The 23,389-nt window shown below is 50.3% G+C and overlaps 1 protein-coding gene and 1 long non-coding RNA gene across 2 annotated transcripts in view; both read right to left on the bottom strand.

Annotated features, from left to right (window-relative positions):
• LOC140721777 (uncharacterized) overlaps positions 1 to 23,389 on the bottom strand; it is a 455,764-nt gene that overhangs the window by 114,461 nt on the left and 317,914 nt on the right. The gene's annotated exons all lie outside the window — the stretch shown is intronic.
• LOC140721782 (uncharacterized) lies at positions 225 to 1,923 on the bottom strand. The gene is made up of 2 exons (XR_012097456.1): positions 1,468 to 1,923; positions 225 to 1,231 (listed from the first exon to the last, which is right to left on the bottom strand). It is a non-coding gene; the product is annotated as an uncharacterized lncRNA (long non-coding RNA).

Here is a 23,389-nt window from a genome sequence, read left to right as displayed (position 1 = left end):
TAAGAATGTAGAAGACAATGGTGTGTTATTGAGAGGTCGCTAAGAGATGTAGATTAGAACATGATTAAGTCAATGGGTAGAAACAATAGTGGCAGATGTACGTGTGATACGCAACTATAGACCGATTGCATATGCTAATGCAACTAAGCCAGGAGATTGCTATAAAACATGCTATGTCCAAGGATCGGTGGGCAATCAGCGACTAGCTCAATGACTGTCTCAGCTTTGATTTGCAAATTAAAGTTTAATACTTCTTGAAGAATCTTCTGCGTCTCCTGGTCGTTTGTGGGGCACGAAAAACCACGACAGAATTATCCAATGACAGAAATGTTCTTTCTTGTGAGTCTGGAAGAGAGATTCTCATGGCCTTTTGCTGGGGAGAGATGAGAAGACGTGAATGGAGAGAGTGGGCCCTTTTTCTTTTTTTTTGTTTTCTTTACTAACCCTATAGTCAAAGTAAGAATTATAAATCTTAATAGTTTAATCACATATTATGTACCATTTGTTATTTCAGGTGTCACACAGACGCAAACCTATAAAACTACCAGCAACAATTGAACACACTTGGAGTCTGGTTTTGCAGTTAACAAACACTATTTAATTGGTAACTACTAATAATAGTGAACTTAAACCAGATAATCCAAGGGTTAGCAATGTTATGCATATATAGGTGTGAATACAGGTTTCTGCCGGTATCTGAAGGTAGAGCGTTCCTATGAAACCGTTTGTAAACCGAAATGTCATGAAGCGAAGAAGCAATTACCATTAATCTAAATGGGAAAAGATTTTGGACGTTCCCAGACCCAAAGAATAACCCACCAAATCATACCAAATAGCACATAAAACCTAAAATAACACTAACCTATAGTAAAAGTAGGAATGATATGATAAATATACACACTATATAAAGTAGAAATATTGTATTTACAGTGTAGTTTCACTGAAAATCAGGAAGATAGTGAACTGAAATTGATTTGGAGAGAAAAAGAATCGGCACGTGCACAGCTATGCATGTACACACATGCGTACACAACTGCCGCACAAGGCTTCACGGTCATGGTAGTCTTTTTCGGGGTAAACTCACATATAAAGGAGGCATCATCTTTATCGTAAAAGCGAAAATCCTCTTTGGTCAGCAAAAACAGGTACTAATGTAGGTCTTTCGTAACAGTGAGCTGTCGTAAAGCGAGCGTGCGAAAAATGGGGGCCACCTGTATATAAAATCCAAAACCTAGGAGGTAAACGATATAGTCTTACGATGATGTGGTAGATTCAATTTAGTTCACAAGATTGGGGGGGGGGGAGGAGGGAGGGAGGGAAGGAGGGAGAGGGAGATGTAATCCAAGTAAACAGGTGTTGTTGACCTTTTCCAATGCCCATCAAATCTTCCAAGTTAGCCAGACGTGACCAACTCAAAAGCACCTTTTCAAGAGAAAGTCTACCAACCAAGGCAAGGGTTAGACTCACCGGTAGATTCCACAGGGTTGCTCTTACACGCACTAACAGCCACAGATCGACTCTTCTTTATCGATCCTCAAATCCCACCCTGCTAGAAAGTCCAACTGGCAGAAACTTTCATCACTTGCCTTCGTGCGTCCGTGTGTCCTGTGAGAAAAGCAGTTACGTGTTTAAATACCGTTGTGCTGAACACCAGCTGTCCATCATGTAGCTCCGCCCCCTCTCTCTGTAAGAAGTCGCTTGCTTGTTCTGTGTCGGTAAAGGATCATTCTGACCTTGCTTAACCACAGAGAGCATAAACATTAGCTGGTCACCATAGCAACCCAGCACTTCTGCAGAAATCCAACAGCGTGTCCAAAGTCAGTCTCGGTTCTCTTTGCATTTTAAAGAGATAGTCCATAGAAAGTATGAACCCCGGGGCAGATTACACAGGGGACACATCGCACAGTATCCACACAAACGAGATTCTTCAGTTTGGCCAGACTGGGGTGGGGGGGGGGCTATAAACCCCTCTGTTAAGCTGCCAGCAGAACTGAGAGCTACATAAGATTAGATGACTGAGTGAATCGCTTCCTACATTCACAGCAGGTGAACGGCCTCTCCCCAAGGTGAACTCAATGATGCACACTGGTTGATTTGGCTGAGAGAATCTTTTCCCAAAGTCTGAGCAGATCGGTCTCTACCTAGTGTGAAGTCGCTGGTGTGCCTTTAGGATGGATGACTGAGTGAATCCTTTCCCACAGTTTGAGCAGGTGAATGGCCTCTCTCCAGTGTGAACTCGCTGATGTATCTTCAGATGGGATGACGAAGCGAATCCCTTCCCACAGTCTGAGCAGGTGATTTGCCACTCTCCAGTGTGAACTCCCTGGTGTGCCTTCAGTTGAGATAACTGAGTGAATCCTTTCCCACAGTCTGAGCAGGTGAACGGCTTCTCTCCAGTGTGAATTCGCTGATGTACATTCAGTTGAGATGACTGAGCGAATCCCTTCCCACAGTTTGAGCAGGTGAATGGCCTCTCTCTGGTGTGAACTCGCTGATGTACCTTAAGTTGAGGTAATTCGGTGAATCCCTTCCCGCAGTCTGAGCAGGAGAACGGCCACACTCCGGTGTGAACTGACCGGTGTTTCAGTAACTTATATGACAAAGTGAATCCCTTCCCACAGTCTGAGCAGGTGAATGGCCTCTCCCCAGTGTGAACTGACTGGTGTCTCAGTAAGTGAGCTGATGAAGTGAATGCCTTGCCACAGTCCGAGCACGTGAACGGCTTCTCCCCAGTGTGAACTTGTTGATGTACCTTCAGTAGAGATGACGAAGTGAATCCCTTCCCACAGTCCGAGCAGGTGAATGGCCTCTCCCCAGTGTGAATTCGCTGATGTACCTTCAGTTGAGATGACTGAGCGAATCCCTTCCCACAGTCTGAGCAGTTGAATGGCCTCTCTCCGGTGTGAACTCGTTGATGTATCTTCAGTCGAGATAATTCAGTGAATCGCTTCCCACAGTCTGAGCAGGTGAATGGCCACTCTCCGGTATGAACTGACTGGTGTCTCAGTAACTGATATGATGAAGTGAATCCCTTCCCATAGTCTGAGCAGGTGAATGGCCTCTCCCCAGTGTGAACTGACTAGTGTCTCAGTAACTTATATGATGAAGTGAATCCCTTCCCACAGTCTGAGCAGTTGAATGGCCTGTCCCCAGTGTGAACTGACTGGTGTCTCAGTAACTGAGATGACTGAGTGAATCCTTTCCCACAGTCTGAGCAGGTGAACGGCCGCTCCCGAGTGTGAACTCGCTGGTGAGCCATTAGGTTAGTTGACTGAGTGAATTCTTCCCCACAAATTCCGCAGATGACCAGCCTCTGCCCAATGTAAACTGATTGGTGTGTCCACAGGTGGGATGACAGATTGAATCCCTTCTCACACACAGTACAGGTGAATGGCCTTGTCCCAGTGTGAACTTGCTGATGTACCCTTAGTTGAGATGACCGAGTGAATCCATTCCCACTGTCTGAGCAGATGAATGGGCTCCCCCCATGTAAACTAATGGGCGTGCCATTGGGTCAGATGATCAAGTGAATCCCTCCCGACAGTCTGAGCAGGAAGGCTGATCGACTGAATCCCTTGCCGCACTTCTTAAATATCTGGACAGAGACAACAAAACTGGCGTGTTGTGTTCGAGATTCCCGTAGGCAAATTCCTTGTCATTTTTAACCTGTAAAAAGATTTACAAAATCCATCAATGGGTGCAGGGCATTTCTAATGAGATCGCTTGAGTTGTCAAGGTGTCAGCTGGCATCACACTGTTACAGTGAAGAGTTGGAGAGAGAAATCATGTTCTAACTGGGCACGGTGCTGGTATCTGGAATGACCATCAAATTCTCTGATGCTTTTCCTGTCTCTGTAAGAATGGGGCATTTCTACCATCTCTGATCTGTGACCTGGCTCAGTTTGACTCTCTCCATTGGTATTATTCCCTGTTCCCACTGAGCTGCATGGGTTCCTGGCCCCACAGTAACTGAAACACTCTCACACAAGTAGCCTGCAAGCCGTTCCATGCACCCACAACTCTCACTGTAAATAAAGTTACCCCTGACATCCCCTCCGTATCAACTTTCAAGCACCTTAAAACTATGCTCCCTCACGTTAGCCATTTCAGCCCTGGGGAAAAAGCCTCTGGCTATCCACACGATCAGTGTCCCTCATCATCCTATACATCTGAAAAAGGCTCGAAACATAAACAAAGATATTATACATTTCTTTGAGGATTTGTTGGGAATAGACAACATTATGACAGTATAGATAGGGTACAGGTAAGCAGCTTTTTCCACTGAGGATGGGTGCGATGACAACCATAGGTCATGGGTAAGTGGTGTTGGGGTATTTCGAGACTGCCATTACAGGTCAGGAGTGGCTCACGTAATACATGTATTGTTAGGAGGCCGGAATGCGAGGGAGGGGGTAGCGAAACTGGGGACCCGCTACATCGAAACCACCAGTGTCACGCGATTCAGTAAACAAAAGAAACAGGTAACTCGTGAGTGTATGGCTTCTGGCCAATAAGATGGACACAAGTGCCCGAGATTACCTAATATGTAGCGGGGGGTGTGCTGGGGGGAAAAGGGGTATAAATAAGAGCAGATTGTAAGGGGAAAACAGAAAGCGCGCCTTCTCCAGCGATTCCGTCGATTCGCTGTACCAGTTACGATTCAGCCAATAAAGCCACGTTTTGCTCTATTCCGGTGTTGGTTGTCTCTCTTCCTAAACGAACACAGGGCATAACTTGAGCCCAACATTTGGTGACCCCGACGTGGGGAGGGAGAGACAACACAGGCTGGCGGGTCCGACAGCAGACAACTTGCGGCCGCAACCTCGAATAAGGAAAGGAAGTGCCTGTTATATCTAAGACTTCCACTAGATAGTTAAATTACTGAGTTAGATCTTGTCTGCTGACGGAACCTCACCAACCCCAAATTACCTCGAGGAAGTTCATTCCAGGTGCGGAATCGTGACTGGTAAGTACTTATTTTTCTTATCCGTTTTAGCAGGATCCTCCGCCCGTGGAAAAGTCTTCTGAGTGAGGGGAGTTGAGAACCCCGCCGCCCAATAGGGCATAAAAGTCTCAGAAGTGAGGAGGAGGAAGTGTTCTGCGGTACACCATAGTGCACGGGGATATTGACGGCGCCTACCTTAGACTGGTTGTTAAGAGGAGAAATCTCCCACGCGAAGGTCAGGTTTTGAAAGGCGACTGTCCCACATTTGATCCTCTCTGTGCACTGGGGAGCCATGGAACACTTCAACTTTAAGTTACCAAAACTCAGACACCTGCGTGTTGAACACCCCGGTGTCCCGTGGTGGCGACTGAGCCTAAACCACGGCACTAATCTTACATCGCAGCTATTGTTAGATAATGCCATTATGGACCCCAACAATGTACTTCAGGTACTAGACCAGGCACCCCATCAGAAAGACCACCTTCTAAGTGAGGTTCGACGCACCCTTGTAGACCCCGTTCACATGACTAAAATTTTGGATAACCTGGCAGCGAATCCCCAAGCATTTGCCAGAACAGTGATAAAATTAGGTAATCCGCCCCCTGCCTGGGAGGGAATTAAGAAGGCCCCGCCACACAAATGGAAGACGGAGCTCACAATGAGTCTGACCCCAAAGTGGGAGTCGCGGGATTGGCCTGAGAAGGGATCAATGCAATCAAACTTTCCGCGTGGCATTGGACCTTTAAAAACCGTGCCCCTATTGGGCACCGCCCGTCCGGCAAGTACAACCGCGGAACTGGGGTTTGTGGCGGTCCGTCTCACGTATCCCCCTGATTCAGACTTCACTCAAAAGGAGTCCGCGACTATGGCCCCCGCCACTGTCGCTGCAAATAGGCCACGCACTGGAGTGGTGCTCCAGAGCGTCAGACACTCGATCTCCCATAACAATACAGTAAAGGAGGGAGAAAAGAAATTACATAAGTTAGAAAAAAGCCTTCAGGCGTGAAGAGACAAAGGATGGTTCCCAGCCGAAGACCAACCATTTCTGACCCTCTCCTTGCTGGCTGAATTTCAACTTCGTGTCCTCGATGATCTGGAAAACAGACGAGGGGAGGCAAAACGAAAGTTATTTGGAAAATCCAAGTCCGTAGCCAAATTAGAGGATGAGGATGTGTATCTCAAGGAATTCCTGTCCAGGTTCCAGGCGCATGCGTGCAAACCGCCGGGGAACTCCGAGCTCCCGCGCCCCACACCAAGGGAGTCAGCCACATGTCCAGACCCCGAGATTGACCCCGCAGACCCAGAGTGGATCATAGACCACCAGCCTCTTTACCCACCGTTTCCCTCCGGATGGTCTAATGCCTCTCACGCCCCGCATCACATTATCCCAGTAACGGCCCCTCCACCATATGCAGAGCCCCCCCAGCCACCCAAAGCAGATCTAGCACCATCAGTCCCGTCAGCCCCACAGGAGAATGTCCAAGCTCCTATGATGGAAATAGAAGGTGGTAGGCCACAGCTCCTCAAACACCCCCGAGGCTAGGGGTAATGATGCGGCCGACCGGGCAGCAAAAGCCGCAATTCAAATGCCCACCCTGAGGTCAGGGAGGGACACCTCAGACTGTGAGCCTCCTGGCTCACCCCGCCCGCCGGCCCAGCCGGAATCCCGAGGTTTACAGGTCGCTCCGTTGCTCCAAGCGGATGCTATGCTCCACCTTGTTGAGTTACAGGGGGCAGCATCGGCAGCAGAGCGTCGGGAGTGGATTAACAAGGGAGCTGCTCGACAACACTTCACTGTGGGGGATACGGACCACCATATATGGCGGTCCGAGGGAGGGGAGATAGTAGCACCCAGGGCATTACTACCGTCACTATTTAAGGAGGTCCATGGGCCCACCCACATAGGGATAGCCAAGGTAATATAACTTATGAAGAATCACTGGTTGGCTCCAAAATTAAAGGAGCACATGGAAAATTTGAGAGCTGAATGTAAAATCTGTAACGAACACAATGCCCGGAGACCACTGCCCCATCCGATGCTCAAATTCCCCAACCCCACGGGACCATGGCAGGAAATTTGTATGGATTTCACGGACATGGGAGCAAGATTAAGGACCCCCAAGAACCACCGATACCTGTTAGTTATAGTGGACCGATTCTCGAGATGGGTAGAAGCTTTCCCCAGAAGGGCGGAGGATGGTGAGACGGTGGTCAACGTCCTTACCCAGGAACTGATTCCCCGATACAGAGTCCCCACTAAAATCTGTACAGACAATGGCACCCACTTTAAAAACGAACACTTGGCCAGAGCAGAGGGCGTTCTAGGGATAACCCATCGGTTCGGCAGTGTCTACCACCCAGAAAGCCAGGGTCTAGTGGAGAGAGCAAATCGAACTATAAAAGACAAAATTGCAAAAGTAATGGCGGGCACCCAGCTCACTTGGGTGGAGGCACTCCCCCTGGCTCTGATGTCCATGCGGCAAGAAAAGAATGGGGAAACCTTTCTAACGCCACACGAGATACTAATGGGGCGCTCCATGCCGGGACCGCGCACATCGCCACGGTGGGAGGAAAACTGGGAGACAATGAATCAGGACATGACCCAATACATGAGAGTCCTGGGCCAGATGGTGAGGCTCATCGCTAAACAAGTCAGGAATGCCCACCCTGAGGATGCAGCCCCCGAGCTGCCGCTAAAAATAGGAGATGAGGTCTACCTGCGGCAACCAGGGCGCTCCTCCTGGAGCGAGCAGCGATGGCATGGCCCGTACCCTGTTACAGAAATTTCAAACAATACACTCAAGGTGGGAAGGGAGGGGGACAATAACTGGCACCATTTCTCGCACTGAAAGGAAGACCGATTGATCCCGACTCCGACATAGAGGAGGAGGATGACGCCATGGAAAACCCTGATATGGGTAGGAGTGATGCTCCTAGGTCAGGCGCCGATGGCCGAAGCGGGAAGGGGAGGAGATGCGTGCGGGGCGAATATCATCCTTAATGCGGACCCTCATACGGGTAGGACATGCCAGTTCGACCTGTGCGATGTGATCAGCTGCTGGGGCGACAAGAGAGCCTGGACTGGGTATAATGTCTACATGTGTCCATTCACCTTGGGATACCCGAACCCATGGGTAAAGGAGTGTAGCGCATGGATAAATGTATGGTGGTGGACGGGCCCAGACCAGTCCTGGCTGGATAATAGGCCAATCAATCAAGGGTCCTCCAAACCCTACTATGAGTTTAAGAGGAAGGTGAGCCTTTACAGGGGCTCCGTTTGTGGAAGAAAGCAGGGAGTGAACCCGTTAATCCTGACACTCAAGGAAGGAATACACAACCCTTTTAGTATGGAGGGATGGTCGTCACAGACCTGCTCCACTCGTCGCGGGTCAGAGGACAGGGAGCATGGGGCGGGGGGCGTGCTCTACCTGATCATAAGGCCGGACGTGACAGGCCGAGACCCATGGGGAATTATCCGGATCAATCTGGGAACTTACACAGACCCAGGATTGGGTCCCACAGTCAGCCCTGTTCTGGTAAAGAGTTCGGACTCGAGTAAGATAACTCCCCGGGAGTATATTGCAATTGAGACAGGGTACGTGGAAGCAAACGCCTGGGTTGACCGAGTGGTCCAATACACCACCCAGGCAGCGATAGGGGACTGCTGGGTATGTGCTACGGGGAAACCCACACTCCTCATGAGTCCCAGCCCCTTCGAGGAAGAAAACGACACCTTCCGTTGCGCCCTCGAACTCATGTCACTAACCAACCCCTCCGCCGGGTGCAAGTCCTGGGAAACCTATTTCCCCATGGCCCCGGCCAATGTGACCCCACCAGCCTTTAGGGTGGACCCGATCAGGAACATCACTTGCGTTACTAACCTGTCCCCGTCGGATCAGCCCTACAGAGTGGGCAACCTACCTGACAGTGCATGTTCTACCCGGATCAGTCTTACTGGCACCGAAAACGCCACCATGCTGACTGTCAGCAGAGCGGACCTCTGGTGGTACTGTGGGAAACGGGTCCTATATAATTGGCTACCTGTAAACTGGGAGGGGACCTGCACCCTGATCACCCTAAATGTACCTCTTTTCATTGCGGCAAAGAACGCAGGGGACTACACCCTCAACCCAATGCCTGATGAAATCGGGAGGTGGTATAGGAACAAGAGGACGCTCACTGAAAGGGGGGAAAGGAACCCCGATGGGATGTGGATCGATGCTATCAGGCTAGAAACATCCCGGACGAATATAAGCTGGCAGACGAGGTCGCTGCAGGCTTTGAGAGCTTTCCACTTTTTTCAGCCATATTCCCAATCACCACCAATAAAAATGTCAACCGGATCAACCTGACCCACTATAACGTTCAGAGGCTGGCTAATCTAACCAGGGACATCGCGGAAGCCGTCCACGAGCAGCTATCACAGACGTCCCTAATGACCCTGCAGAACAGAATTGCCATAGACATGATCTTAGCAGAGAAGGGCGGAGTGTGCGCCCTGTTTGGTGACATGTGCTGTATGTCCATAGCGAACAATACAGGCCCGGACGGATCACTGACCAAGGGTTTGACTAAATTGCGGTCCCTGGCCAATGAGCTAAAGCAACAATCGGGAGTCAATAACCCAGTGCTGGATTGGTTGAACGTACGTTTGGGAAATGGGGGGGTCCTACTTGGACAGTTGGCTCTAGGACTGTCTATTTCAATTGCTATCTTTATCACGTGTGGTTGTTGTTGCATACCCTGTATCAGGACCCCAGTCGTCCGAACTATAGATCGAGCCTTGACTGGAAAGGATGGACCTCCACCGGCGTACCAGGCACCTTTGTTCCTGGTGGAAGGGGAGATCGAGGCCCTCCCGAAAGCGGACGCACTATGGGAGAACACGGACTGGAATGGGCCATGCCAAGGGGGAAATTGAGAGTTGCTTTTGAATAAGTCTTCTGAAATGTTGCATGCTACTTGTAAAAATTGCTGATGTTTAGGGAACCCCTACCCATATTTTGTGACCCTAGGTCGGACATATCAGGATAAGCAAATAGGGAGGACACGCCAAAGAGTGCCGGGGGACGCTCACCTCCCTGCCTGATCCCGGCAGCCGCGGAAAAGCTCTCCTCTACTGTCAAAATTAATCCAAACTCAGGTTGGAGGAACAACACCTTATATACCGGCTGGGTAGCCTCTAACCTGATGGGATGAACATTGACTTCTCTAACTTCCGTTAATGCCCCTCTTCCACTTCTTACCCCATTACTGACATATTTAATTGTTTGCCTGTTTTCCATGTCTCTCTGGTGCTTCCCCCCACCTTTCTTTCTCCCGAGGCCTCCCGTCCCATGACCCTTTCCCTTCTCCAGCTCTGTATCACTTTCGCCAATTACCTTCCCAGCTCTTAGCTTCATCCCACCCCCTCCGGTCTTCTCCTATCATTTCGCATTTCCCCCTCCCCCAACTACTTTCAAATCTCTTAGTATCTTTCCTTTCAGTTAGTCCTGACTAAGGGTCTCAGCCTGAAACGTTGACAGTTCTTCTCCTTATAGATACTGCCTGGCCTGCTGTGTTCCACCAGCATTTTGTGTGTGTTGTTTGAATTTCCAGCATCTGCAGATTTCCTCGTGAGTGTTATGTGTATAAATGTGTATAAATAAAACTCCCAAACTATTGAGCTCGGGGGAAACCAAGGCTTGGAGTCTTGAGATGGAAAAGTATGAAAGTTCAGTTCAACTACAGAATAGGTGATGAGAGAGAGATATTTGTAATCCAGGGTAAATGTTGAGAGAAGGCAATTATGTCGTATTCCACAGGTTTCATGGTGGTAAAACGAGACCAACAGTCACTGTAGATTTTATCTGTCATCCTTCCAAATCCACATACTAATTATCACCTGAAGTGACTTGTCATGAGGGGTATCGTCTTCAAGTGAATTACCACAGCACACCAAGCAAGGGTTAACACATCAGTGGTCTTCACAGGATACCCCAAATCAGATCCATTCCTATGGATCAAATGAGGTGACAACCACACATTCGATGTACGCTGAATTGATAATTAACCCACCCTTGTGGGCAAAGGAAAGTTCCAAACAGTGACCCTTGGCCACTAGTTCCCTGGTATCGATTATTCCATTTTTCCTCCTTCGTCTCTGTCTGACTCTGAGTGTCTGTGTCCTCGGTTAAAAGTAAACAAGCTGCAAGTCAGACTGATTCCCTCATTCTCTCTCACTCTCTCACACTCTCTCTCTCTCACTCTCTCTCTCTCTCTCTCTCACTCTCTCTCTCTCTCTCTCTCTCTCACACACACACACACACACAGTCCACAGCAAACAAGACCTAGGGGTTCATAACAATGGCCACCCCCATTGTGAGCTGACAGGTGTGCCAGTAGGTGGGATGACTGAGTGAATCCTTTCCCACATTCTCAGCAGGTGAACAGCTTCTCCCCAGTGTGAACTCGCTGATGTTTCTGTAGGTGGGATGACTGAGTGAATCCCTTCCCACATTCTGAGCAGGTGAATGGCCTCTCCCCAGTGTGAACTCGCTGATGTCTCTGTAGGCTGGATAAATGAGTGAATCTCTTCCCACAGACTGAGCAGGTGAACGGCCTCTCCCCAGTGTGAACTCGCTGATGTACCAGTAGGGTAGATGACAGGGTGAATCCTTTCCCACATTCTGAGCAGGTGAATGGCCTCTTTCCACTGTGAACTCGCTGATGACTCTGCAGGGTGAAAGAGTCAGCAAATCTCCTCCCACATTCTGAGCAGGTGAATGGCCTCTCCCCAGTGTGAACTCGCTGATGTTTCTGTAGGCTGGATAAATTAGTGAATCCCTTCCCACATTCTGAGCAGGTGAACGGCTTCTCCCCAGTGTGAACTCGCTGATGTCTCTGTAGGTTGGATGACTGAGTGAATCCCATCCCACAGTCTGAGCAGGTGAACAGCTTCTCCCCAGTGTGAACTCGCTGATGTCTCTGTAGCGTGGATGACAGAGTGAATCCTTTCCCACAGACTGAGCAGTTGAACGGCCTCTCCCCAGTGTGAACTCGCTGATGTCTCTGTAGGTTGGATGACCGAGTGAATCCCTTCCCACAGACTGAGCAGGTGAACGGCTTCTCCCCAGTGTGAACTCGCAGGTGATCCTGTAGGTTAGCTAACTGAGTGAATCCCTTCCCACAGACTGAGCAGGTGAACGGCTTCTCCCCAGTGTGAACTCGCAGGTGATCCTGTAGGTTAGTTAACCGAGTGAATCCCTTCCCACAGACTGAGCAGGTGAACGGCTTCTCCCCAGTGTGAACTCGCAGGTGATCCTGTAGGTTAGTTAACCGAGTGAATCCCTTCCCACAGACTGAGCAGGTGAACGGCTTCTCCCCAGTGTGAACTCGCTGGTGGCTCCGTAGGTGGGATGACTGAGTGAATCCCTTCCCACAGACTGAGCAGGTGAACGGCTTCACCCCAGTGTGAACTCGCTGATGTCTCTGTAGGTTGGATGAATGAGTGAATCCCTTCCCACAGACTGAGCAGGTGAATGGCTTCTCCCCAGTGTGAACTCGCTGGTGTACCAGTAGGGTAGATGACTGTGTAAATCCTTTCCCACACTCTGAGCAGGTGAATGGCTTCTCCCCAGTGTGAACTCTCTGGTGTGACATTAGGTCAGATGACTGTGTGAATCCTTTCCCAGAAATGCAGCAGATGACCAGCCTCTGCCCGGTGTGGTGTGAACTGATTGGTGTGTCCACAGGTGGGATGACCAACTGAACCCATTCTCACACACAGAACAGGTGAATGGCCTTTCCCAGTGTGAACTTGCTGATGTACCTTCAATTGTGATAACCGAGTGAATCCCTTCCCACAGTCCGAGCAGGTGAATGGCCTCTCCCCAGTGTGAATTCGCTGATGTACCTTCAGTTGAGATGACTGAGCGAATCCCTTCCCACAGTCTGAGCAGTTGAATGGCCTCTCTCCGGTGTGAACTCGTTGATGTATCTTCAGTCGAGATAATTCAGTGAATCGCTTCCCACAGTCTGAGCAGGTGAATGGCCACTCTCCGGTATGAACTGACTGGTGTCTCAGTAACTGATATGATGAAGTGAATCCCTTCCCACAGTCTGAGCAGGTGAATGGCCTCTCCCCAGTGTGAACTGACTAGTGTCTCAGTAACTTATATGATGAAGTGAATCCCTTCCCACAGTCTGAGCAATTGAATGGCCTGTCCCCAGTGTGAACTGACTGGTGTCTCAGTAACTGAGATGACTGAGTGAATCCTTTCCCACAGTCTGAGCAGGTGAACGGCCGCTCCCGAGTGTGAACTCGCTGGTGAGCCATTAGGTTAGTTGACTGAGTGAATTCTTCCCCACAAATTCCGCAGATGACCAGCCTCTGCCCAATGTAAACTGATTGGTGTGTCCACAGGTGGGATGACAGATTGAATCCCTTCTCACACACAGTACAGGTGAATGGCCTTGTCCCAGTGTGAACTTGCTGATGTACCCTTAGTTGAGATGACCGAGTGAATCCATTCCCACTGTCTGAGCAGATGAATGGGCTCCCCCCATGTAAACCATTGGGTCAGATGATCAAGTGAATCCCTCCCGACAGTCTGAGCAGGAAGGCTGATCGACTGAATCCCTTGCCGCACTTCTTAAATATCTGGACAGAGACAACAAAACTGGCGTGTTGTGTTCGAGATTCCCGTAGGCAAATTCCTTGTCATTTTTAACCTGTAAAAAGATTTACAAAATCCATCAATGGGTGCAGGGCATTTCTAATGAGATCGCTTGAGTTGTCAAGGTGTCAGCTGGCATCACACTGTTACAGTGAAGAGTTGGAGAGAGAAATCATGTTCTAACTGGGCACGGTGCTGGTATCTGGAATGACCATCAAATTCTCTGATGCTTTTCCTGTCTCTGTAAGAATGGGGCATTTCTACCATCTCTGATCTGTGACCTGGCTCAGTTTGACTCTCTCCATTGGTATTATTCCCTGTTCCCACTGAGCTGCATGGGTTCCTGGCCCCACAGTAACTGAAACACTCTCACACAAGTAGCCTGCAAGCCGTTCCATGCACCCACAACTCTCACTGTAAATAAAGTTACCCCTGACATCCCCTCCGTATCAACTTTCAAGCACCTTAAAACTATGCTCCCTCACGTTAGCCATTTCAGCACTGGGGAAAAAACCTCTGGCTATCCACACGATCAGTGTCCCTCATCATCCTATACATCTGAAAAAGGCTCGAAACATAAACAAAGATATTATACATTTCTTTGAGGATTTGTTGGGAATAGACAACATTATGACAGTATAGATAGGGTACAGGTAAGCAGCTTTTTCCACTGAGGATGGGTGCGATGACAACCATAGGTCATGGGTAAGTGGTGTTGGGGTATTTCGAGACTGCCATTACAGGTCAGGAGTGGCTCACGTAATACATGTATTGTTAGGAGGCCGGAATGCGAGGGAGGGGGGTAGCGAAACTGGGGACCCGCTACATCGAAACCACCAGTGTCACGCGATTCAGTAAACAAAAGAAACAGGTAACTCGTGAGTGTATGGCTTCTGGCCAATAAGATGGACACAAGTGCCCGAGATTACCTAATATGTAGCGGGGGGTGTGCTGGGGGGAAAAGGGGTATAAATAAGAGCAGATTGTAAGGGGAAAACAGAAAGCGCGCCTTCTCCAGCGATTCCGTCGATTCGCTGTACCAGTTACGATTCAGCCAATAAAGCCACGTTTTGCTCTATTCCGGTGTTGGTTGTCTCTCTTCCTAAACGAACACAGGGCATAACTTGAGCCCAACATTTGGTGACCCCGACGTGGGGAGGGAGAGACAACACAGGCTGGCGGGTCCGACAGCAGACAACTTGCGGCCGCAACCTCGAATAAGGTAAGGAAGTGCCTGTTATATCTAAGACTTCCACTAGATAGTTAAATTACTGAGTTAGATCTTGTCTGCTGACGGAACCTCACCAACCCCAAATTACCTCGAGGAAGTTCATTCCAGGTGCGGAATCGTGACTGGTAAGTACTTATTTTTCTTATCCGTTTTAGCAGGATCCTCCGCCCGTGGAAAAGTCTTCTGAGTGAGGGGAGTTGAGAACCCCGCCGCCCAATAGGGCATAAAAGTCTCAGAAGTGAGGAGGAGGAAGTGTTCTGCGGTACACCATAGTGCACGGGGATATTGACGGCGCCTACCTTAGACCGGTTGTTAAGAGGAGAAATCTCCCACGCGAAGGTCAGGTTTTGAAAGGCGACTGTCCCACATTTGATCCTCTCTGTGCACTGGGGAGCCATGGAACACTTCAACTTTAAGTTACCAAAACTCAGACACCTGCGTGTTGAACACCCCGGTGTCCCGTGGTGGCGACTGAGCCTAAACCACGGCACTAATCTTACATCGCAGCTATTGTTAGATAATGCCATTATGGACCCCAACAATGTACTTCAGGTACTAGACCAGGCACCCCATCAGAAAGACCACCTTCTAAGTGAGGTTCGACGCACCCTTGTAGACCCCGTTCACATGACTAAAATTTTGGATAACCTGGCAGCGAATCCCCAAGCATTTGCCAGAACAGTGATAAAATTAGGTAATCCGCCCCCTGCCTGGGAGGGAATTAAGAAGGCCCCGCCACACAAATGGAAGACGGAGCTCACAATGAGTCTGACCCCAAAGTGGGAGTCGCGGGATTGGCCTGAGAAGGGATCAATGCAATCAAACTTTCCGCGTGGCATTGGACCTTTAAAAACCGTGCCCCTATTGGGCACCGCCCGTCCGGCAAGTACAACCGCGGAACTGGGGTTTGTGGCGGTCCGTCTCACGTATCCCCCTGATTCAGACTTCACTCAAAAGGAGTCCGCGACTATGGCCCCCGCCACTGTCGCTGCAAATAGGCCACGCACTGGAGTGGTGCTCCAGAGCGTCAGACACTCGATCTCCCATAACAATACAGTAAAGGAGGGAGAAAAGAAATTACATAAGTTAGAAAAAAGCCTTCAGGCGTGAAGAGACAAAGGATGGTTCCCAGCCGAAGACCAACCATTTCTGACCCTCTCCTTGCTGGCTGAATTTCAACTTCGTGTCCTCGATGATCTGGAAAACAGACGAGGGGAGGCAAAACGAAAGTTATTTGGAAAATCCAAGTCCGTAGCCAAATTAGAGGATGAGGATGTGTATCTCAAGGAATTCCTGTCCAGGTTCCAGGCGCATGCGTGCAAACCGCCGGGGAACTCCGAGCTCCCGCGCCCCACACCAAGGGAGTCAGCCACATGTCCAGACCCCGAGATTGACCCCGCAGACCCAGAGTGGATCATAGACCACCAGCCTCTTTACCCACCGTTTCCCTCCGGATGGTCTAATGCCTCTCACGCCCCGCATCACATTATCCCAGTAACGGCCCCTCCACCATATGCAGAGCCCCCCCAGCCACCCAAAGCAGATCTAGCACCATCAGTCCCGTCAGCCCCACAGGAGAATGTCCAAGCTCCTATGATGGAAATAGAAGGTGGTAGGCCACAGCTCCTCAAACACCCCCGAGGCTAGGGGTAATGATGCGGCCGACCGGGCGGCAAAAGCCGCAATTCAAATGCCCACCCTGAGGTCAGGGAGGGACACCTCAGACTGTGAGCCTCCTGGCTCACCCCGCCCGCCGGCCCAGCCGGAATCCCGAGGTTTACAGGTCGCTCCGTTGCTCCAAGCGGATGCTATGCTCCACCTTGTTGAGTTACAGGGGGCAGCATCGGCAGCAGAGCGTCGGGAGTGGATTAACAAGGGAGCTGCTCGACAACACTTCACTGTGGGGGATACGGACCACCATATATGGCGGTCCGAGGGAGGGGAGATAGTAGCACCCAGGGCATTACTACCGTCACTATTTAAGGAGGTCCATGGGCCCACCCACATAGGGATAGCCAAGGTAATATAACTTATGAAGAATCACTGGTTGGCTCCAAAATTAAAGGAGCACATGGAAAATTTGAGAGCTGAATGTAAAATCTGTAACGAACACAATGCCCGGAGACCACTGCCCCATCCGATGCTCAAATTCCCCAACCCCACGGGACCATGGCAGGAAATTTGTATGGATTTCACGGACATGGGAGCAAGATTAAGGACCCCCAAGAACCACCGATACCTGTTAGTTATAGTGGACCGATTCTCGAGATGGGTAGAAGCTTTCCCCAGAAGGGCGGAGGATGGTGAGACGGTGGTCAACGTCCTTACCCAGGAACTGATTCCCCGATACGGAGTCCCCACTAAAATCTGTACAGACAATGGCACCCACTTTAAAAACGAACACTTGGCCAGAGCAGAGGGCGTTCTAGGGATAACCCATCGGTTCGGCAGTGTCTACCACCCAGAAAGCCAGGGTCTAGTGGAGAGAGCAAATCGAACTATAAAAGACAAAATTGCAAAAGTAATGGCGGGCACCCAGCTCACTTGGGTGGAGGCACTCCCCCTGGCTCTGATGTCCATGCGGCAAGAAAAGAATGGGGAAACCTTTCTAACGCCACACGAGATACTAATGGGGCGCTCCATGCCGGGACCGCGCACATCGCCACGGTGGGAGGAAAACTGGGAGACAATGAATCAGGACATGACCCAATACATGAGAGTCCTGGGCCAGATGGTGAGGCTCATCGCTAAACAAGTCAGGAATGCCCACCCTGAGGATGCAGCCCCCGAGCTGCCGCTAAAAATAGGAGATGAGGTCTACCTGCGGCAACCAGGGCGCTCCTCCTGGAGCGAGCAGCGATGGCATGGCCCGTACCCTGTTACAGAAATTTCAAACAATACACTCAAGGTGGGAAGGGAGGGGGACAATAACTGGCACCATTTCTCGCACTGAAAGGAAGACCGATTGATCCCGACTCCGACATAGAGGAGGAGGATGACGCCATGGAAAACCCTGATATGGGTAGGAGTGATGCTCCTAGGTCAGGCGCCGATGGCCGAAGCGGGAAGGGGAGGAGATGCGTGCGGGGCGAATATCATCCTTAATGCGGACCCTCATACGGGTAGGACATTCCAGTTCGACCTGTGCGATGTGATCAGCTGCTGGGGCGACAAGAGAGCCTGGACTGGGTATAATGTCTACATGTGTCCATTCACCTTGGGATACCCGAACCCATGGGTAAAGGAGTGTAGCGCATGGATAAATGTATGGTGGTGGACGGGCCCAGACCAGTCCTGGCTGGATAATAGGCCAATCAATCAAGGGTCCTCCAAACCCTACTATGAGTTTAAGAGGAAGGTGAGCCTTTACAGGGGCTCCGTTTGTGGAAGAAAGCAGGGAGTGAACCCGTTAATCCTGACACTCAAGGAAGGAATACACAACCCTTTTAGTATGGAGGGATGGTCGTCACAGACCTGCTCCACTCGTCGCGGGTCAGAGGACAGGGAGCATGGGGCGGGGGGCGTGCTCTACCTGATCATAAGGCCGGACGTGACAGGCCGAGACCCATGGGGAATTATCCGGATCAATCTGGGAACTTACACAGACCCAGGATTGGGTCCCACAGTCAGCCCTGTTCTGGTAAAGAGTTCGGACTCGAGTAAGATAACTCCCCGGGAGTATATTGCAATTGAGACAGGGTACGTGGAAGCAAACGCCTGGGTTGACCGAGTGGTCCAATACACCACCCAGGCAGCGATAGGGGACTGCTGGGTATGTGCTACGGGGAAACCCACACTCCTCATGAGTCCCAGCCCCTTCGAGGAAGAAAACGACACCTTCCGTTGCGCCCTCGAACTCATGTCACTAACCAACCCCTCCGCCGGGTGCAAGTCCTGGGAAACCTATTTCCCCATGGCCCCGGCCAATGTGACCCCACCAGCCTTTAGGGTGGACCCGATCAGGAACATCACTTGCGTTACTAACCTGTCCCCGTCGGATCAGCCCTACAGAGTGGGCAACCTACCTGACAGTGCATGTTCTACCCGGATCAGTCTTACTGGCACCGAAAACGCCACCATGCTGACTGTCAGCAGAGCGGACCTCTGGTGGTACTGTGGGAAACGGGTCCTATATAATTGGCTACCTGTAAACTGGGAGGGGACCTGCACCCTGATCACCCTAAATGTACCTCTTTTCATTGCGGCAAAGAACCCAGGGGACTACACCCTCAACCCAATCCCTGATGAAATCGGGAGGTGGTATAGGAACAAGAGGACGCTCACTGAAAGGGGGGAAAGGAACCCCGATGGGATGTGGATCGATGCTATCAGGCTAGAAACATCCCGGACGAATATAAGCTGGCAGACGAGGTCGCTGCAGGCTTTGAGAGCTTTCCACTTTTTTCAGCCATATTCCCAATCACCACCAATAAAAATGTCAACCGGATCAACCTGACCCACTATAACGTTCAGAGGCTGGCTAATCTAACCAGGGACATCGCGGGAGCCGTCCACGAGCAGCTATCACAGACGTCCCTAATGACCCTGCAGAACAGAATTGCCATAGACATGATCTTAGCAGAGAAGGGCGGAGTGTGCGCCCTGTTTGGTGACATGTGCTGTATGTCCATAGCGAACAATACAGGCCCGGACGGATCACTGACCAAGGGTTTGACTAAATTGCGGTCCCTGGCCAATGAGCTAAAGCAACAATCGGGAGTCAATAACCCAGTGCTGGATTGGTTGAACGTACGTTTGGGAAATGGGGGGGTCCTACTTGGACAGTTGGCTCTAGGACTGTCTATTTCAATTGCTATCTTTATCACGTGTGGTTGTTGTTGCATACCCTGTATCAGGACCCCAGTCGTCCGAACTATAGATCGAGCCTTGACTGGAAAGGATGGACCTCCACCGGCGTACCAGGCACCTTTGTTCCTGGTGGAAGGGGAGATCGAGGCCCTCCCGAAAGCGGACGCACTATGGGAGAACACGGACTGGAATGGGCCATGCCAAGGGGGAAATTGAGAGTTGCTTTTGAATAAGTCTTCTGAAATGTTGCATGCTACTTGTAAAAATTGCTGATGTTTAGGGAACCCCTACCCATATTTTGTGACCCTAGGTCGGACATATCAGGATAAGCAAATAGGGAGGACACGCCAAAGAGTGCCGGGGGACGCTCACCTCCCTGCCTGATCCCGGCAGCCGCGGAAAAGCTCTCCTCTACTGTCAAAATTAATCCAAACTCAGGTTGGAGGAACAACACCTTATATACCGGCTGGGTAGCCTCTAACCTGATGGGATGAACATTGACTTCTCTAACTTCCGTTAATGCCCCTCTTCCACTTCTTACCCCATTACTGACATATTTAATTGTTTGCCTGTTTTCCATGTCTCTCTGGTGCTTCCCCCCACCTTTCTTTCTCCCGAGGCCTCCCGTCCCATGACCCTTTCCCTTCTCCAGCTCTGTATCACTTTCGCCAATTACCTTCCCAGCTCTTAGCTTCATCCCACCCCCTCCGGTCTTCTCCTATCATTTCGCATTTCCCCCTCCCCCAACTACTTTCAAATCTCTTAGTATCTTTCCTTTCAGTTAGTCCTGACTAAGGGTCTCAGCCTGAAACGTTGACAGTTCTTCTCCTTATAGATACTGCCTGGCCTGCTGTGTTCCACCAGCATTTTGTGTGTGTTGTTTGAATTTCCAGCATCTGCAGATTTCCTCGTGAGTGTTATGTGTATAAATGTGTATAAATAAAACTCCCAAACTATTGAGCTCGGGGGAAACCAAGGCTTGGAGTCTTGAGATGGAAAAGTATGAAAGTTCAGTTCAACTACAGAATAGGTGATGAGAGAGAGATATTTGTAATCCAGGGTAAATGTTGAGAGAAGGCAATTATGTCGTATTCCACAGGTTTCATGGTGGTAAAACGAGACCAACAGTCACTGTAGATTTTATCTGTCATCCTTCCAAATCCACATACTAATTATCACCTGAAGTGACTTGTCATGAGGGGTATCGTCTTCAAGTGAATTACCACAGCACACCAAGCAAGGGTTAACACATCAGTGGTCTTCACAGGATACCCCAAATCAGATCCATTCCTATGGATCAAATGAGGTGACAACCACACATTCGATGTACGCTGAATTGATAATTAACCCACCCTTGTGGGCAAAGGAAAGTTCCAAACAGTGACCCTTGGCCACTAGTTCCCTGGTATCGATTATTCCATTTTTCCTCCTTCGTCTCTGTCTGACTCTGAGTGTCTTTGTCCTCGGTTAAAAGTAAACAAGCTGCAAGTCAGACTGATTCCCTCATTCTCTCTCACTCTCTCACACTCTCTCTCTCTCTCTCACTCTCTCTCTCTCTCACTCTCTCTCTCTCTCTCTCTCTCTCTCTCTCTCGCACACACACACAGTCCACAGCAAACAAGACCTAGGGGTTCATAACAATGGCCACCCCCATTGTGAGCTGACAGGTGTGCCAGTAGGTGGGATGACTGAGTGAATCCTTTCCCACATTCTCAGCAGGTGAACAGCTTCTCCCCAGTGTGAACTCGCTGATGTTTCTGTAGGTGGGATGACTGAGTGAATCCCTTCCCACATTCTGAGCAGGTGAATGGCCTCTCCCCAGTGTGAACTCGCTGATGTCTCTGTAGGCTGGATAAATGAGTGAATCTCTTCCCACAGACTGAGCAGGTGAACGGCCTCTCCCCAGTGTGAACTCGCTGATGTACCAGTAGGGTAGATGACAGGGTGAATCCTTTCCCACATTCTGAGCAGGTGAATGGCCTCTTTCCACTGTGAACTCGCTGATGACTCTGCAGGGTGAAAGAGTCAGCAAATCTCCTCCCACATTCTGAGCAGGTGAATGGCCTCTCCCCAGTGTGAACTCGCTGATGTTTCTGTAGGCTGGATAAATTAGTGAATCCCTTCCCACATTCTGAGCAGGTGAACGGCTTCTCCCCAGTGTGAACTCACTGATGTCTCTGTAGGCTGGATAAATTAGTGAATCTCTTCCCACAGACTGAGCGGGTGAACGGCCTCTCCCCAGTGTGAACTCGCTGATGTACCAGTAGGGTAGATGACAGGGTGAATCCTTTCCCACATTCTGAGCAGGTGAATGGCCTCTTTCCACTGTGAACTCGCTGATGACTCTGCAGGGTGAAAGAGTCAGCAAATCTCCTCCCACATTCTGAGCAGGTGAATGGCCTCTCCCCAGTGTGAACTCGCTGATGTTTCTGTAGGCTGGATAAATTAGTGAATCCCTTCCCACATTCTGAGCAGGTGAACGGCCTCTCCCCAGTGTGAACTCGCTGATGTCTCTGTAGGTTGGATGACCGAGTGAATCCCTTCCCACAGACTGAGCAGGTGAACGGCTTCTCCCCAGTGTGAACTCGCAGGTGATCCTGTAGGTTAGCTAACTGAGTGAATCCCTTCCCACAGACTGAGCAGGTGAACGGCTTCTCCCCAGTGTGAACTCGCAGGTGATCCTGTAGGTTAGTTAACCGAGTGAATCCCTTCCCACAGACTGAGCAGGTGAACGGCTTCTCCCCAGTGTGAACTCGCTGATGTTTCTGTAGGTGGGATGACTGAGTGAATCCCTTCCCACATTCTGAGCAGGTGAATGGCCTCTCCCCAGTGTGAACTCGCTGATGTCTCTGTAGGCTGGATAAATTAGTGAATCTCTTCCCACAGACTGAGCAGGTGAACGGCCTCTCCCCAGTGTGAACTCGCTGATGTACCAGTAGGGTAGATGACAGGGTGAATCCTTTCCCACATTCTGAGCAGGTGAATGGCCTCTTTCCACTGTGAACTCGCTGATGACTCTGCAGGGTGAAAGAGTCAGCAAATCTCCTCCCACATTCTGAGCAGGTGAATGGCCTCTCCCCAGTGTGAACTCGCTGATGTTTCTGTAGGCTGGATAAATTAGTGAATCCCTTCCCACATTCTGAGCAGGTGAACGGCTTCTCCCCAGTGTGAACTCGCTGATGTCTCTGTAGGTTGGATGACTGAGTGAATCCCATCCCACAGTCTGAGCAGGTGAACAGCTTCTCCCCAGTGTGAACTCGCTGATGTCTCTGTAGCGTGGATGACAGAGTGAATCCTTTCCCACAGACTGAGCAGTTGAACGGCCTCTCCCCAGTGTGAACTCGCTGATGTCTCTGTAGGTTGGATGACCGAGTGAATCCCTTCCCACAGACTGAGCAGGTGAACGGCTTCTCCCCAGTGTGAACTCGCAGGTGATCCTGTAGGTTAGCTAACTGAGTGAATCCCTTCCCACAGACTGAGCAGGTGAACGGCTTCTCCCCAGTGTGAACTCGCAGGTGATCCTGTAGGTTAGTTAACCGAGTGAATCCCTTCCCACAGACTGAGCAGGTGAACGGCTTCTCCCCAGTGTGAACTCGCAGGTGATCCTGTAGGTTAGCTAACTGAGTGAATCCCTTCCCACAGACTGAGCAGGTGAACGGCTTCTCCCCAGTGTGAACTCGCTGGTGGCTCCGTAGGTGGGATGACTGAGTGAATCCCTTCCCACAGACTGAGCAGGTGAACGGCTTC

The sequence above is a fragment of the Hemitrygon akajei genome, unplaced genomic scaffold, assembly GCF_048418815.1.
Source record: "Hemitrygon akajei unplaced genomic scaffold, sHemAka1.3 Scf000061, whole genome shotgun sequence".
In the NCBI taxonomy this organism is placed as follows: domain Eukaryota; kingdom Metazoa; phylum Chordata; class Chondrichthyes; order Myliobatiformes; family Dasyatidae; genus Hemitrygon; species Hemitrygon akajei.
Note: the sequence above shows the minus strand (reverse complement) of the source record. Positions and strands in the feature narration are given on the sequence as shown.